Genomic DNA, 17,685 nt, shown 5'->3' on the forward strand with positions numbered 1-17,685 from the left:
TTCTTGACATTTCGCAAGCCATCATAGTTGATGAACTTAGGGCATGACTAGTATGTTCCAAAATCTTGGTTGTGCATGGAATGTGGTTTAATGCATTACTTGTATATTAATACAATTTTGGTTGCATAACTTGTTGATTTTGGGACTTGGGATATCAATCAAGAATTGACATGGCTAGGACTTGGTTCTAGTACGGAGGAATGTCCTCCTACAACTATAGCGCGCACAAGGGGAAAGGTACCCATGGGTTAATAACCCTAAAGTGATCTCAAGAGTACGATTTTAATCTGGGTGATATCTGAGTTTCCACATTGGTTGATTTCACTCTTTAAATTTCAGGTTGCTATTCCTTGAAGATTTAAAACTTGTTGTATTATGTGAAATGCTCCAATCTTGTTAATTGCATAGATATTATGCCTTATTCGTGATTTCAAGTTTAATTCTCTTCGTGGTAATTGGAATGCTCCAATCATGTTAATTGCATTGATAATGTAATTCTTGTTAACTCATATTCAAGTATATTACTTGTCATGTTGTGTAGAATACACCAATCGTGTTAATTGCATAGATATAATGCTTTATTCTCGATTTCGTGTATAACTCTTGCTATTTTAATTGGAGTATACCAACTATGTTAATTACATTGATAATGTAATCCTTATGAACCCGTATTCGTGTATCCTTCATTTCGTGTTATTTGGAGTATATCAATCATGTTTAATTACATTAGTAATGTAATTCTTGTTAACTTGTATTCAAACATCCTTCTTATCGTGCTCTTTGGATTATCCCAATCTCTATTCGTTTCATACATGTATATGTATTATGATTTCTTGTTGCTTATACTCTAGGGTAGCTTAGGATACTCCCTGAGTCACATCTTGACATAGACGTTAGGTGGCATGAGCCCTTTGACATGTTTCACCTTAAGGTGATAGAATTGTAAAACGCTAGGTCGATGCATGCTCATCTCCTACGAGTAGCTTTATGTTACTCACCCATATAGTGGGCATATTTTTTAGGTACGAAGACTTGGTTTGTGAAGCTTAACTTTCCTTAGATGACTTGTAGCCATCAAGTTTCCATTTCATGCAAGTGTTAGCATGAAATGCCATTTTGTAGTCTAATATGTACAAAACTTGTATCCTTTGATTCCATGTATGTAAAGTGTACATAAGTGCACTCTTTTCAATGTATATGACATGTATGACATGAGGCCAAGGGCCACAAACCTTTAAGTTCAAGTGTATGTATTTCAACTTCAAGTTTTGCTTTAAAATGTAAACTTTTCCAACCTTGAGGTTTGACATGTGAAATTTTGTAAATGGAGTGTAATGAGGCCGTAGGCCATAGTAACATGTTTAAAATACCATATTAAACTTGCGTGTATGTTCACATCATCATACACTTGCATATAATGCAATTTGATCATGCCATGGAGGATTCCAAATAGACTTTCAGCTTTTTGTGCATAACAGGTTCATTTGCACTTCCTCGAGCCATTTCGGTCCACCAAAATGCTAGTTCGGTCGACCAAACCTCTTTTGAATTTCATTGCTCAGCCAAAATCTCAGATTCCAATAGCATTTTTACTGTTTGAGCCTATTTCGGTCGACCGAACTGAAGACCTTTTTCCTCTTTCTTTCTTGGCCCATTTTGTAGACCGATGCTCCATTTCAGTCGACTGAAATGGAGCTGCCTTGTGAGTTTTGCTTGGTTTGTTGCCTAGATAGGTTAAACTTGTTTCATTCATTTCCACTTGACCTCGTTGATCTTGTTCAAGCCATTTAATGGCGTACATAGTCTAGTTGAATTAGACTTTGTTCCCTTGGGTGTCATTGGTGCCATAGAGTACCATTTGACCTTACCATTTTAGCTTCCGCTTCCAGTTATTCCTTTGAGTTTTGTGACCTCATGGAAGGTTATCTTAGGGTCTTAGAGGTATGTTATGCCTTGAGAGACCATTATTTTGTTCCTTTCTTTGGCATCTGGATCCGTTATCGGGTCAATCTTCGGTTCATCATAGTAGCACACTGGGTTGAAAAATCTAGGGTCGCTACATTTGCAATTTTAGGAAAATGTGACAAGTGTTATATTCTCATGGTGCCACTTGTTGGCATTGGGGTGGAGTGACTTGGATGCATAATCTCTTGACATTTGGAGGGTGGAGATTCATCCACTTGTTGGCTTAGGATGGGTGCACTTGTTGGCTTAGATAGTTGACAAGTGTAGGCTTAGGATTAAGTCGAGGAAGGAACCATAGATGTGTAACAAGTGTAGGCTCACCATTTAGTCATGCATTGTGTGTATGTGAGAGGTAGTGTAAGAGCACATAATGAGTGGAGGATTACTAGACCCTCCACTCACCATTTTCATCTTCATCTTTTTCATTACACTAGTTCTCAAAACCCTAGATCTAGCCACCATTGATGAAAAGCTTGGTTTAGAGCTTCTTACTTCATTTTGACTTCATTCCATTCACCTTAGACCATAAACCTTGGGAGACAAAAGTTTTCTCTCACTCTCCTCTTCAAAAACCCTAAACTTGTTTTCTATTTTGAGCTTGGATTGCTTGGATTATAGAGATTCGATTCTCTATTGAGGTAGGGGTGGTAGTATGTTTATATTTTAAGTGTTTTATAATACTTGGGGTTTAATATATATTGTGTACATGCTTTTAATATGATAGACTTGCATATTATAGGAAACCCTCACTTCTTGACTTAGGGTTTTGTTGATTTAAGCATGTATGATATATATATACCTTGTGTAGAAGGATTATATAATTTAGTAGTGTGCTAAATTTTAGTATTTTCACATGTGGTAGTGATATGGAACTTTTGTAGAATTATTAATGTTATATACAATTCCTATTGACTTGAATTGCTATATTTATTGTGATAATAATTCTATATTCTTGTGGATTACTAATTGTAATTATCTTAGGAGCTTATTACGATGATGTTGATATTTAGTATATAAGGCTTATTGTTGAGGCATGATTTAAATTAATAAGTTGGTGATATTGTTTTGCACATTATATCATGATGAGGACTTGTCATTTTGTATGTCATTTTAGACTTGGAACCCTAAGACATGGTTTGAGTGGTTTCAAAGTACTTATGCATGAAAGGTGGTTTATATGCCTTAATTATAGTGTATGAGTTTTGAACCTGATTATGATTTTGGAAACTCTTGGGACATTGTTACAAGTGATATGGCTAAAGTTTGGCTTTAGTGCGGGAGGTATGAGTTTTCCCCAATTTAGATAGTGCGCACTAGGGTGGTCTTCCTAGCGGGTTAATGCCCGGAATAACCTTTTTGATCTTGTTTTAGTCTGAGACGTGATGTCCAAGTCTTCCACTAATTGATTTCGCATTAAATTCCAAGTTGACAACTAATGTTTAATTGTAACTTGTAATTCTCATTATTGGCGATTTGATGTTGTTAAGTACATTGATATTATTATGTGTTGTAAAGAATTATTTAAGTTAGCTTAAGATGATCCCTTAGAACACCTTGAACATAGACGTTAAGTGGAATGATCCCTTATATTCGTTTATATTGATCTTGCAATGATATTGAAACTTTAGGGTATACACATATGCTTCTTCCTACGAGTAACTTGATTACTCACCCTAGTGGTTTGGGTTGTTTTTCAGGTAAGGAGACTATGTTCTTGGATGTTCATCATCCTTAGAGGCTTTTGAGCAATTTGGAATATTTTTGTATATTGACATGCACTTGTTTAACATGTTTCACTTTTGGAGGATATATTTGTATACCATGGTTGTATGGTATTTTAGAAGCTAAAATAGCTTCCTTGATGTGTAATGATACTTAAGTACTACTTTTGATATTATAAGCATGTATGTAAGGAGGCTAAGGGCTAAACATGTTTACTTTAGGACTTGTGCCCATTTGGTACCAGCTTTTGTTTCAAAATTGTATTTAAACCAACTTTGGAGGCTTAGCATATGAAAATCTTGTAATTGACATGTATGAGGCCATGAGCCATTACTTTACATTCAGTTATGCATATAAAGTTTGTTGACATGTTTACATACTGAAAACTCACTGAAAATCAATTTTAAACTTTCATTTTTGAACAAATTTATGAAGGGATTCAAAGCATGGGTTGAACCTTAACACCTTTGTCACATAACAGGTCTTCTAGCATCTTTTCGGGGTGTTTTAGCCGTTTTGATCGACCGATGGCAATTGGAATCGTCAATGCACAGTAAACACTCATTTCTAGTAGCCATTTTCAATGTTCAGGGCCATTTCGGTTGACCGATGGCTTATTTTGGTCTACCGAAATGAGCTCCCCTCAAAAACATGTTTTTAGTAAAATTTTTAGTCATTTTGGTCGACCAAAACTCCATTTCGGTCGACCTAAATAGCTTTCAGATTTTGTTGTAGCATTGAAGATCCAACTTCAAAAGGGCATAACTCCTTCATTTCTAATGCAAATGGGGTGATTCTTGAGCTTAAACTCAAGGATTTTGAGTCAGCCTTCCAATGATACCTATTAAATTCTTAGATTCCAATTAAAGTGGGAGTTATTCAAGTTTTAGTGAGATAGTGTCAGTTTTCGCTTAAACCGGGAAAGGGCATTTTGCGGGACTCTTAGCCAATGTTCATAGAACCTCTTGGAAAGTTTTTTTTTAATAATTAGATTAGCTTGTTTTCAACTTGTTTGACATGTTTAGGGTTAAGTTTCTCTCTTTAATTATGAATTGACCATTTTACCCTTAGTTAACGATTTTTACCCGCTTTGACCTTTGTTTTCGTTTTCGCTTTCTTTAAGTTCCGTGACCTCATGGAAAGTCATATTGGTGTCTTAGGGGTAACTTCTACCTATATTGACCTTGGTTTTATCTTTTGCTTCCGCAATTCAGATCCATTATCAGATCAACTTTCGGTTTATCACTGACACACTGGGTTGAAAAACTTGGACCGTCACAGAATCATACCAAAATAATAACGGTAATTTGTATGGTGTAATCTTATGGTGATCTAGTTTAGCATACTCCAAGTATACTAACACGCTGCCTTAGAGTCAACTACCCCAATGGTTGAGACAAACCATCATATCTTATAGAGGCCAAGTGTGTTACAGTCTTACAGATAAAAATGCCCAACTTCTATCACTGACTGCGAACAATGCTAATGTAATGACCCGGCCATTTTCCTTTATTTCCTTTCTCTCAAATTTTACGGATATCTTTTTTTTTTCCCGTTGATCTTTTCTTTTCTGAGTTCGATTTCTCGTCACTTAGTGTCATCTCAAGTGCTCGGGAATGGTTTCCGAGACTCTTTCCTTCGGATTGACAACTTCCTTAAAGGACCACATCATTTCCACAGTTTCATTTTTTGGACACTATTCACTTTTTGTCCTTTTTCCCCTGTCACTTTTTTGGCATAACCTCACTTTTTGTGTTTGGAGTTGGTTTTTGACTTCATGTATCTCTATTCTAAGTGGTTTTCATGAAATACATATCTTTACTTCTATAGAAAAGTACTCCGGTTGCTCCCGGTGTCCATAGGGGCATAGATGCATAGCTCTTTGAAAACATTTTTCTTTTCTTGGGGTGTTTTTCATAAATATCTTTTGAAGATATTTTATTTCGGGAGTTTTTAAGAAAATATTTTTGGAAGATATTTTCATTCTGGGTCATTAATGCAGTTAACTCTTTTTGGAGGGGCCATTATGCAATTAATGAAAATTATTGCAAAAATGCCTCATTTTGAGCCTAGATCCTCATACAGGATTCATTTTCACTTTTTGTTGAGTCGCATACTCCTAGAATTGTCTTTTGGTCGTTTTCCCCCAGTTTTAGGGTTTTTGACCCCGGTTACCACTGAACTTGTTCGGGGCATATCTTTTTGCACGGGACTCAGTTTTCAACGCCGTTTCTTTTGTTGTTCATTTTTTCCCATTTCGGTTATTTTTTGTTCATAATGTTTTACCATTTGAGCGCGTTTGCGCCAATTCCACTTTTTAGGACCCGAAGGTTGTCGTTCGGGACACTTTTTGGGTTTTTCTATACATAGGGGGTGTAATAAGAAAAAGTAAACTTTTTCTTGTTTTTCCTCCCTCCTTGGCCAGCATCCATCACAAGAACTAGTGTTCGGATGCCACCTTTCAGTAGCTTGCGTCCGGACGCCAAACCATCAGGGCCTTGTGTAAGGACGCCATTATTCGCATCCAGACGCAAGACCACGGGCCCCCATTTTAATTAAGTCTGATTTTTTTTCTATCTTGAGTGGAAATTCAAAATTTGAACAAGTTATTCTATTCTAAAATTCGCGGAAGGATAAAAGAGGGGAAAAGGCTTAAAAAAAGTCAGTTAGTTTTGGTTTTTGAAAAAATATTGTAAGGGAGAGGATTATCTTAGGTTTTTGGATGCTAAGCTTTGCAACAATGGTGAGAGAGGGGATTTTCTTCTCTTCTTCAATCCTAGAGGTTGCTGCCTTATCCATGAGAGGCTAATTCCCTTTCTAAGGAGTTGATGTAACCTAGACCAAGTAAACATGTGTTAGATTATTTTTTAATTTGGGGATTCTTAATTGTATATATTCAGTTTCACAAATTAGAAGTGTTTACATTGAATTGATGTATTTGATTATCATTTGAATATATAATTTTGTTGATTTGTTTATCTTGTCTTATAAATCACATTAACATAATTATACACTTGATTTCCTATAGTGACAATGGGAAATAATTTATGAAATGGTTATATTGTCATGTAATTGAGCATATATATAGGTTATGCTTAAAGAAGATGGATCATGCTATACCTTTAGATTAACGTAGTTAGGTAGATGGTCCATACCAACAGAAGATAATCTATGATGTTTAATTGATTTCATGTGCTGCGACACACCATTGAAGGACCTTGATAGGCCATGCCTAGGGAAAAGGGTTCATACCACAACCTAGTTTAGGTGGATGAACCATGATAACAAAAGATGGGTTATGCTTAGTCTTTAAATGTATGATATTCTTGATGATTTTGTGGTAGGTTTATGCTTCTACACATCATTATATATATATAATTATCTATCCCAAAGTTGAGTGCAATTTACCATGTTTTTGAGGTTGAGATAAAGCCAATTCCTTAGCCTTCTCTTTATAAGTTTAGTCCATTCTAATCATATTATTTACTATTTTATAAAATTTAAATTCGTAAGTTAAGTGACAAACCAATCGAACTATTATCTCTATTATCAAATTAGGAAGTAAATTTACAATTCTGTTTGCTTTAAACTAGCAATCCTTATGGTTCTACAACCCCCTTCTATAGCACTATTTTGCAATGATGAATGTGCTATTATTATAAGTGGTACTTTTAAAGTGGTACACATTTGTGCGCATCAGTGTTATTGTAGTAGCATTTTCAGATGTGGGAGTCATTAGTTACACCAGCGTTAGGGATTTAAGGCCTTAAGTGTAACGGTGCCAATGACATTGTTGTCAGAGTTTTGGGATTAGCTACCCCAACTCTCGCAGATGCCTGGTTCCCGTAGTGCTCTTGGTAATGATCATTTTCGACATTGACATCATTTGTAACGAAAAGTTTCCTTCTGGGATGACTTGTAGGTGGCATGTTATGAACTAATGCCTTATATTGTCATGTTACCTTACTGACGAGTAAGTGTGGGCGAGTTCTGGTTATTGTTCATACTGCCATGTCATCCTTAGCCATCTGTCATGATTCGAATTTTCATTGTCTTAGAATTCTCTCGGTGATTGACATTGGGTTAATATGTCGATTTGTTTGGGAGGTGTCACTCAGTTCTTGGTTTATGCATTCTTTCAGACAATCTTCAGGCTTTCGGTGTTGTCCTTTAGCACCTTATGATCAATCCTTTAGTTTGACCTTGCTTCGATCTTGTTTGGTTCTCTTCTGTATGTTTCAGATTTTAGGAATGAAATCCCTTTAAGGAGGGTAGGTTGTAATGACCCGGTCATTTTCCTTCCTTTCCTTTCTCTTAAATTTTATGGATATTTTTTTCCGTTGATCTTTTCTTTTCTGAGTTTGGTTTCTCATCACTTAGTGTCATCTCGAGTGCTCAGGAATGGTTTTCGAGACTCTTTTCTTAGTATTAACAACTTCCTTAAAGGACCGCATCATTTTCACATTTTCATTTTTTGGACACTATTCACTTTTCGTCCTTTTACTCGTTTGTCACTTTTTTGGCACAACCTCACCTTTTGTGTTAGGAGTTGGTTTTTGACTTCACGTATCTCCATTCTAAGTGGTTTCCATGAAATACGTATCTTTACTTCTGTAGAAAAGTACTCCGGTTGCTCCTGGTGTCCATATAGGCATGGATGCATAATTCTTCGAAAATATTTTCTTTTCCTGGGGTTTTTTCATAAATATCTTTTGAAGATATTTTATTTCAAGGGTTTTTAAGAAAATATTTTTGGAAGATATTTTCATTCTGGGTCATTAATGTAGTTAACTCTTTTTGAAGGGGCCATTGTGCAATTAATAAAAATTATTGCAAAAATGCCTCATTTTGAGCCTGGATCCTCATACGTAGGGATGGTAATTTCCTCCAACTCGCTGGGTTTCCGCCTCATTCTGCTCCTAATGGGGCGGATTTGGTAGCACCATAAATGGGTTTGGGACGGATATAGTAAAAGAATTGAAAACTCGAAACGAGTTTGGGGCAGGGGTAGATTTAGTGATGCCTGGTGGTGGTCTCGTCGCACTACACCATAAGCTTGCAAAGTGTGCTAAGATGAGTGTGGCCAAGTTTTATATTTATAAAAGCCACTACTACCTTCACTAAAAATATAGCTAGGGCAAGTAGGGATTGTCCCAAGGGATTAGAGGGTCGTATTAGGTTTTCGAATCACACTTAGTGCTAGTAGGTCGAATGATCAAACAATTGGTTGGTTGGTTGATTAGACTAGAGTGTAATGTAAATGAAATAAGAACAATAGAGTGCAATAGAGAGTAAACAAGAGGGAGAAGAGTCTTGGGGTTTAGAGATCACCATTAAGCATAGGTTTTCTACACCCTTAACAAGTGACTAATGAGGGAAAATGGTGTGTTGTAATATAGGTGTGTGTGTGTGTGTTTGGTTGGTTCAATTAGTAAGGATGATCCATTAAGCATACATTGTCTAAACAACAAAGTGAAAAGCAAAATATATCAAATTAAGCCATTAATCCTTTCATTAAGCTCTCAATCCAAACGTACCACAAGGTTAGAGACATATGTTACTTGCATCCAAAAGCATGGAACATTAAACAACAAGCATGGATTGTCCTCCCATCTAACAACTACATTACCACTACACTACAATTAAGCTAATGACATGAAATTAAACTAATTAAACTAAAGAGAGGCACAATCCATCAAGAAATAAGTATGAACCATCAAGCAAATGACAAAAGCATTCTATTAAGCACTTATGTTTTGACAATCTCTAGATTAAAGGCATCAATAGACGTAAACATGCATCAACAACAAAAAATCTAGAGACAAGCACATGAACATCTACTCTAGCATACATAGATATATAGATAGAATGAAATGATCAATTGGAAGTATTAAACCATACAAATCATTGAATAAACAAGATATATATATATATATAAATCAATGTCAAAACATATATTACAACACTAATCCCTCAATAATACACAAAATCAAGATATAGAAAGCATGCTTAGGGCTAACTCTAGCCCCAAGAGGATGTCTAGCCACTCATGGTGGTGTTTCTCCAACCCTCAAGGGCAAGCTCCATGGAAGAAATCTGCTCTTTGTTGATGAAGAACCTCCAATGGTGTGTCTATAGCCTCCTCCTCCTTTTGCTTCTCTCTTAAGAATAGCCTCTCTAACAATCCCTAAATGAATCATAAGCGTCCTCCTCAAAAAGTGTATCATATTCCTTATATAGGTAGGTCAAGTGACACACAAAATGAGCTGGGGTCGTGCACCCAATATTCTCCAATGATTGGATAGAGGACAACTTTAATGAGCTGGAATTTTAACTTTTTCGCACTGAAGGAAGTTCGATCTATCGAACCTTGGACTTGGATCGATCGAACTTGGCTGAGATCTATCGAACTGAGGTTGGATCGATCCACTTGGCTGCGCCTTTTTGGATAAAAACAAATCTGAGATATTTTGGAGATATTTTTGGGAAAAAGAACAAAAGTGGTTAGTAGGGTGGTACAACTGGATAAGATCAATCATTTGGATAAGGACAAGGAAGTTCGATCGATCAGACATCCATGTTGGATCGATCAAACTTTGAAATTTCTACTTAGGGTCAAGGTTTGGATCTATCTTGAAGTGCTAAGATCAATCCATATTGGATCGATTAAACCTTGATCTTGGATCAATTGAAGATGCTGAATTCCACCCCTTTTCTTCCTTTTGCTCTACTTTGCTCCACTTTGCTCCTCTCTTTGATTAATCTCAGAATTGCTTCAATTGAGCTCTTATTTGGCTGAGTTAGTTTATTTTAGGGATAAGTGCCTGAAAATGAAAATAACATGAAATTAGTATAAAACGGTAAAGTAAGATAGATAAAGGTCCTAGAATACCTAAGCTTAAGGGATTTAAATATGTACTTTTCAGTGCTCATCAATGCCCCCGTCCCGCCCCGGCCCCGGCCCCGATTATATATATATATTTAATTTAAGTGTCCTTTAATATATTTTGACTAAATAATCTCTAGAATCACTACTTACTAAAATTTTACAATTGTGCTCATGATTCAATCTTCAAGAATCAATCAAGGATTCAAAATCTTAGTATTATATCCCAAGTCCAGGAATTAATTCAACAGTTTCAACTTTACCGTAATTAAACTGAGTATGCGGGATGGAGTCGGTATTTTGTCCACCAGAGTAGTGGCGGGGATGGTATACCAATTATAAACCCATCTTGGAATTGGAGCAAAGTTGGTATGACGGATTTTTTAACGGGGCAGAATAAGGTTGAGCCAACTCCATCCCAACTCCGCCCTATTGCCATCCCTACTCATATGGGATTCATTTTCACTTTTCGTCGAGTTGCGTACTCCTAGAATTGTCTTCTGGTCATTTTTCCCCAGTTTTAGGGTTTCTGATCTCAGTTGCCACATAACTTGTTCGGGGCATATTTTTCTGCACAGGACTCAATTTTTGACACTGTTTCTTCCGTTGTTCATTTTTTCTCGTTTCGATTCTTTTTCATTCACAGTGTTTTACCGTTTGAGTGCGTCTGCACGAATTCTACTTTTTGGGACCCGCCGGTTGTCGTTCGGGACACTTTTTGGGTTTTTCTATAAATAGGGGTGTAATAAGAAAAAGTAGATTTTTTCTTCTTCTTCCTCCCTCCTTGGTAGGCCATCCATGGTAGCCTTAGGCTGCCACCCTTCTCTTTTCTTTTTCGGCCACTTTTCTTTCGTATTTTGCCCATAAACCCTTAGTGTTTATTATAGGCCTTGGTGAGATCCTCTTTTCCCCCTTATTAGAATCCCTTTTTGGCCATTTTTGAGTTCGGGTTTAAAGCCAAGTTTGGATTTTGGTATGACTTCCTTGGGGTTTATTATTCACTGTGCTGTCCCCGACAAAATCCTGAAGTATTGTCGGATTCGGAGTGGTTTCATTTTGGTGGCTTTTGAGATTTTCATCTCAAATTGAGGTAGGGGATGTCTTAAGTTTATATTAATGTTGTATTGATTGTTTTAGAAGCTTATACAACTTGTATGCACATGTATGTTTAAGTTCAAGTTCTAAAAATTAATTTAATTATTTTCTATGTTTAAGATTTAATTCTCATGATGCTATACAACTTAGAATTAAATTGTGGCATGCTAGTAAATTAGGCCTTGGTACATTTGTTAACATATATTAAATTGGGATTATTTGAATAAGAATTGCAACTTTTATTTAATAATTATCTTTTATGAAAGTTTGATTCACATGGTTGTAACTTGCATGAAATTAACTTGTAATGTGATATTAAAATAGGCCATGGTATGTTCTTTAACCTAGGTTAATTTGAGACCATTTGGAATTATTTTAAAATCTAGAGAAAATTATTTAATTTTACTTTAAGTGTTTTAGTCACTTAATTAGATTTTTAACTTGATATTGTCGATGACCATGCTGTGTTCCTTAACATATATTGAATTGAGGCTATTTGGAATTGTTTTGAAATCTAGAAATTTTAATTAAATGAATTAATTAAAAATCTATTTAATGGTACCTTTGATATAATCAAACAATTGAGTAGATATAACTTGTGTAGAGAAGTTATTTAATTTAGTAGATTACTAAAATTCTTGTGATTTCATAGTATTATGAACATGAATGCTTATTGTGCATTATTGGAAGTTAAACTGCCAACTTGTTACTATATAGTAGAAATATGAGATTCTTGCGAATTATCGATATTATTAGCATTGTAAACTTATTGCTACAATGTTGTAGAATTAGTGTTTAAAGTTCACCTTAGAAGTATGATTTAAATTGTTAAGTAAATGATATTATTTTGTACATTATATTATAGTAAAGACTTGACATTATATATATGCCATTTTAGAATTGAAACTCTAAGGCATGGATTGTGTGGTTTCAACCTACTTGTGAATGAAAGTGGTTTCGTGCATTATTTAATTACGTATAAGTTGTGAACTTATTTATTGATTTTGGAGTCACTTGAGATATTGTTACAAAGACATGGCTAGAGTTTGGCTCTAGTGTGGGAGGTATGAGGTATCCCCATTTTATAGTGTGTACTAGGGTGGTATTCCCAGCAGGTTAGGGCCCAGAATAACCATTTAGGTCTTGGTTTACTCTGGAATTTGATGTCTAAGTCTTTCACTATTTAATTTCGCATTCAATTTCAAGTTGACAACCAATGTTTAATTGTGACTTGTGATTTTGGTTAGTGGTGATTTAATTTTTTTAAGTACATTTATGCATTATGATTTTTAATGAATCATCACAGTTTTTAAATGTTGTTAAGTGCATTCATGTGTTATGATTATTAATGAATCATTGCAAATTTTAAATGTTGTTAAGTACATTCATGCATTGTGATTTTTAATGAATCATTGCAATTTTGATGTTATTAAATGCATTTATGCTAAAATGTTCACATGTAGCTTAGGAATAATCCTATAGATTCATTTGGAACATAGAAGTTAGGTGGCATGACCCACTTTAGTTGTTTTCGTATTTTAGATTTCAAGTTGATGGCTTTGAGAATCTATATCTTGTTACTTTGTTTAACATACTTTTATGTCGTTTGGATAGCATGAATGATGTGATTTATGCTAGAAATGATCTAAGGTAGCTTAGGATGCTCTCTGAGTCTCACCATTGACATAGACGTTAGGTGGCATAACCTTTTTGAATTGTTTCACGTCAATGTGATAACCTTGTAAAAAGTTAGGTCTATGTATGGTCATTCCCTATGAGTAACTTGTTCACTCACCCCCAAAGTTATCGGGTTATTTTCTGGTACGGATGCCTTGGTTTGGGATGTATAACATCCCTAGATCATTTCGATGGATTGAAGTTCTTTTAAATGTATTCTTGTTCACATGCAAATGTTAGCATGTTTGAGTTTCACTTTCTTTAAGTTGTATTGTATAGTTATGCCAAAATGTCATTTTTGCCTTGAACTTGTAATGTGTGCCTAAGCACATTTCTTGACACTCATTCTATGTATATGACATGAGGCCAAGGGCCAAGCATCATTTGAAATCCATGTATATTTATATAAATGTAGAACTTTGCCTTTAATGGTGCTAATATGAAAAACTAGGGTTTTAACAGGTCATTCTTGCACCGGAGCGTACATTGTGTATGAGTATTGTTCTTTGACACTCATTCCATGTGTATGAGGTGTGGCCAAGGGCCAAACACCATTTCATTTTCATTTATATGCTATGGTGTTAAATTTCACCTTTTTAGGCAATTTTATGAAAAAATTGAGGTTTGAGAGGTCATATTATGTATTGGGGTTATTTTGAAGCCGTCGACCATTGGAATGCGTTTTAAATGCCTTTTTACATTTGCGTGCATGTCCACATCTAACAAAACTCTTAAGTTTCGATTCTGGAACTATTTTTGGGTGATTTATGAATTTTTATGCAAAATTCATGCATTGGGGTATCATTTAAAGTTTTCTTTTGATTTTTCATGTTATAAATGCTTGTATGAGGTTAGGGAGTGTTTTTAAACTTGTTTCGGGGCATATGGGATGCAAGTATAGCTTAGAGTTGGACCAAACACCTTTCCCTCACTTTGCAAAAGCTGTTTCTGCTGCTATCAGGTGCATCGGTCGGCTGATAGCAACTATAAACTAGTTGATAGCTTCTCGAGACCAATTCCAATAAGTTTACTAGTGAAAAAGGTCATTTTGGCAGGCTGATCGTTGCCATCAGCCGGCTGATGATTGAGCTTCGGCCGATTGATCCTTGCTATCGGCTGGCTGATCCTCCCTGAAGCTTTCCCTTTTTAGTTTTCATTGGATAGCTTTGTTGGACCATCTTCAGAGGGCCATATCTCACTCATTTCTGATCCAAATTAGGTCATTCTTGAGCCTTAATTCAAGAGCTCGAAGTTGGCTTCCCAATGGTACCAACCACACATAAAAACTCTAACTATAATGAGAGTTATTACAGTTTTAGTGAGACAGGGTTGTGGTATCTCTTAAACGGAGGATGCCTCTTGTTCTATTTTCATATATTTTCTGTCCGAACTCCGAATCAGGTAATTCTTGAGTCTAACCTTGTTCATTTTTTTCTTGTCTTCCTAATGGTATGCTTGGTAGCATCCATTTCAGTTTGAAATGATCATTTTATCCTTGGTTCATTTCTTATCGGGTTTGAAATCCTTACTTCAATACTTGACTCATTTGAGTTCCGTGGCTTCATAGGGAGTCATTTTGGTGCTTTAGGGATGATGTACGTCTCTAGAGGCCATTTTACTTCCTTCGCTTCTGTATTTTGGATCCTTTTTCGGGTCAACTTTAGGTCATTACTGACGCACCGGGTTTATAAAACTTGGGCCGTCACAGCCAAGGTGTAAGAAACCGGTGAGCCTAAATCTCCTGCATGTAAATCTTATTTACACACTTAAGTCACCTATAATGCAACTTGACGACAATAATGCATCTCATACAAATATATGTAAAGCCCAATGCATGAATATCACATTTATTAATAAAATATCAAAGTAATAATAAATAATTATAGGGCATATGATCCCAACAATCTCCCACTTGCACTCAAAACCAATTACAATTACATCTAACACTCATCCCTTCAATATGAGACTCAAAAACCCTAGTAGATAGAGTCTTAGTGAAAGAATCTGTAAGGTTATTTGCAGATGTAATCTTAGTAAGAACAATATCTCCAAGCTGAACTATCTCTTTAAAACACCACCACACTTCCATCATTCTTCTTGTATACACAAGGCCCATTCAGATTCTAATCATGTTCAAATGATTTGACCACACAATCAACACGAATGTTCTGAGTCAGAATCATTCATAACCTTTTCATAAGTATAGAAGGATATTGCTCTTTTAGGATCACCTCATTAGACTTTCCCAACAGCATTAACCTATCAGATGGCCTGATAACCCTCCCACTATGTTAAGGGTTTGATATAATAAGAGATTATGAACTTGTAGCTTATGATGTCTCATCATCCATAACTGTCATATCCACTCTTGGATTGATTGGTTTATTTATCATCTCCTCTAAAACAACCATGCTTTGAGGATGGTGATTCATTATATAATCCTCCTCAAGAAAAGTAGCATTTGTGCTAACAAACACTTTTTTCTCTTTAGGATCATAAAATAACTAACCCTTTGTACTATTTGGGTAGCCCACAAATAAACAAACATCTAATCTCGATCCCATCTTCTCAAGCTTTCCTTCCCACACAAGTGCAAGACACTCCCACTTACATTAATTTTATAAAATAGGCTTACACCTGGTATTCAATTAGGCTTACACCCGTTATACAATTCCTTGGGAGTGTTTGGAACTGCTTTAGATAGAACGCCAAAAGAATACTGGTAGACTTGAATAACTTATCATCAATCTTACAAACGCCAATAAAGATCTATTCCTTCTTTCTATAACACCATTTTGTTATGGTGTGTCTGGTGCACAAGTTTAGGATATGATCCTATTTATAGAACCACATACATCTGTATGCACCAACTCTAGAACTTCTTTAGCTTTTATGCCTCTTATCCTTAAAAAGGTCTTTTGGTTATTTTACCCTCTAAGTAGGATTCAAAAACTGTAAGTGGTTAAACCACTAAAGAGCCTAAAGGCCCATCCTTAAACAATCTTTGGATCCTATTTAAATTAATTAATATGACCTAACCGCATATGCCAAAAATATATAGAGTTATTCGAAAGAATCTTTTCTTTTAATGGTAAGACATTCAACACATCAATTATTTTAGTATTATATAAGGAGTGAGGTATAGGAGTAATGAAATAAAGACTATCCATCAATGTACCAGAATAAATAAACTTTTTATTATTATTATTATTATTATTATTTTTAAAACTTCTGAATCAAAAAAATATTGAAAACCCAGCTTTTGAAAAAATTAAAATAGAAATCAAGTATTTTCTACTCTTTGGAACATAAAGATAATTTTTAATAATAAACTTCTATCATTTATTTCAAAATAACTACTCCTACTGATACTGCCGCTACCCTTGCTTGTGAAGCAAGATGAAGATAGATATCTCCCCTTCAGTTAGTATTCTTGTTTCCTAGAACCCTATAATAAATTGCAAACATAGTTAGTTGCTCCAGAATCTACAAACCAGGTATCATGTCTAAAGCATACCTTAATAATGAGTGACTGAAGCATACCTTCAGAGTGCTTCTTTGCTAGATACACTTGACAATTCCTTTTCTAGTGCACTTCCTTACCACAATGCAAACAATTTCCTTTGATTTTAGCCTTGCCCTTAGCTTTAACAATTCCAACACTCGAACTAACCTTTTTGGGGATAGTAGAACCTTGTTTCTTATTATGGTTTTTGCCTTTTGGCTTTCCATGAGAAGAAAAACCCTTTTCCACTATATGAATACTCCCTTGGCCCTTAAAAATTCCTTCTGCAGCATGCAGAGCATTCATCAGTTTTGATAAAGAATAAGCTATGCTATTCATAGAATAATTTTGTTTGAACTGATTGAATAACTCTAGCAATGATTGTAGAATTATATCAACTTGGGTCTCACCATCTATGCCTGCCTCAAGAACCTCCAGTTCATTGAAATAAGAAATTATTTTTAAAAGGTGTTCGCCGACTGGAGTTCCTTCGGGCATACAAGCATTCATAATCTATTTCATTACAACTTGCCGTGCCACTCTACTTTGTTCCCCAAACATTTCCTTAAGGTTCAACAAAATGTCACGAGCAGTGACAAAAGACTGATGTTGATGTTGTAAAATGTTTGATATTGAAGCTAAAATATAGCACTTGGCCATTTCATCAGCCTTTTGCCACTTCTCGTACATTTCCTTTAGCTCTTGGCTATCATTAGGGCCAGGCATATGAGGGCACTCTTAAGTGAGCACAAATTTGTACTCCTGTGCAGTAAGTACAATGTGAAGATTTCTCTTCCAGTCAACATAGTTTGGCCCGGTTAATTTGTTGTCCTTA

This window comes from Cornus florida, unplaced genomic scaffold (genome assembly GCF_030987335.1).
Source record: "Cornus florida cultivar Cherokee Brave unplaced genomic scaffold, ASM3098733v1 CherokeeBrave_3.0.0_Hap2_Chr11, whole genome shotgun sequence".
NCBI lineage: Eukaryota > Viridiplantae > Streptophyta > Magnoliopsida > Cornales > Cornaceae > Cornus > Cornus florida.